Raw genomic sequence first — 1,556 nt, forward strand, 5'->3', positions numbered from 1 at the left:
TAGGGGAAAGAGAGAGGGAGGAGAGAAGAGCTGATAAAGAATAAAGAAGGGGGAAGAGGGTGGCCGCGAGAACAGGTGGAGCAACAGGGCGGGGCAGGAGGGCAGGGAGGGGAAAAAACGGGGGGAGATTTATTGCAACGGGCGCGGGGACAACTCGCCGCTATCCAGGTCACTAATTCTCATGAAGAGGCACCCCGGCGCGCGCGAACTGCCTCCGCCCGCCGTGTAAAAAGTTTGGAAGAGAAGCCTGGCCGGCCAGCAGGCCAGAACAGAACCACAAATAGAAGAGTAAGTCACCAAATACGTTCTCAAGTAGTAATGTCTTAAAAACCCCACGCATCCCGCCCGAGAGACCTATTCCAGCCAGATCCCAACACAGCTTCCATATCTCGCTCCGCAACGGAAGCGGAACTGGACCGACTGGCACTTCCCGCTAAACTTTTTCCTCTCCGCACACTGCCCGCTCGCGTCCGTGTATCGCCGCGAGAAGCGAGGGGCGATGGCTGGAAAAAGATTTCTCTCTTGATAAATTGTGTGCTCCCGCTGATCGATGTCTTTGTCCGGAGGCGGCGTGGGGGCGGCGGGGGCGGCGGGGGGCGCCACATAAACCTGTTAGCTCCGACACACGTCTGCGCTTCCTGAGGAGGGGTTCCAGGACCCGAACAGGACCTGGAGGAGCGGTGCGCGCGACTCTTCCACCTCGACGACGGACAGCGGGTCGGCCACCGAGCTCGGCCTCCTCCTGGCTGGCACAGCCTCCCTCCGAGTGGCCAGCCGAGGAGGATCCTGAGGAAACGCACCAGGACCAAGGCGAACCGAAACGGCCATCCAAAGAGGCAAAACCACGACAAAGCGTCAATGTTCGGTACTGAGACCCCCCGGCAAGTACTACATTCTCAACACAACTTTGGACGCCCGCTACAGCAGAAAATGTGCAAAGATCCGGACCGAACAGCCGGTCGGGCCGGGCCGGGCCGCGGGTGGCCCGACAGATTGGCGCCTACCTCGGCGACATCCGCCGCACTTCAGAGTCAACAGGAACACGACAAAAACGCTGTGGGAGGAGGTGGCTCCGGACGACCGTCGCCGATACGCCAAAGCCCATAGCGCGGCCCAGGCGAGGCGCGAGTCAAGCCCCCACAGGCGAGCCGGGCCGGGGGCAGGGCCGGGCAGGGCATTGGCACGCTCGAAGGCCATCCGCGGGGCAGGGAGAGGGGCGGGCGGGGGGATATAGCGGTCATGCCACCAAAATCCGCCGCGCGAGCCGAGCAGCCGGGCCAGCGGAGCGGAGCTGAGCCGGGCAGAAGAGTTTACTCACCGCGAAGTCTATTCGCACAAGCTTGGCCTAGCCGGGGCCTAGCCGAGCCGGGCCCAGGGCAGTCACCCGCGCGGTCGCGGGACCGGAACCGGGTAAACGCGGCCACCGCGGGCGAGGCTGGCGAGGCGACCCGCGAGCGCCCCGGGGGTAAAGGCAGCGACAGTTGGTGTGTGCAAAGTGCAGACAGTCGAGAGAAAGAAAGAAATAGGACCAAGGACCATACCGAGTTACGAAACAC

At 62.9% G+C, this 1,556-nt stretch overlaps 1 protein-coding gene across 1 annotated transcript in view; it reads right to left on the reverse strand.

The window, feature by feature from the left end:
- Nucleotides 1–1,556, reverse strand: part of LOC113211286 (mucin-19) — a 119,719-nt gene that overhangs the window by 35,713 nt on the left and 82,450 nt on the right.

This window comes from Frankliniella occidentalis, unplaced genomic scaffold (assembly GCF_000697945.3).
Source record: "Frankliniella occidentalis isolate FOCC.00 unplaced genomic scaffold, Focc_3.1 Scaffold18, whole genome shotgun sequence".
NCBI classification, from domain to species: Eukaryota; Metazoa; Arthropoda; class Insecta; order Thysanoptera; family Thripidae; genus Frankliniella; species Frankliniella occidentalis.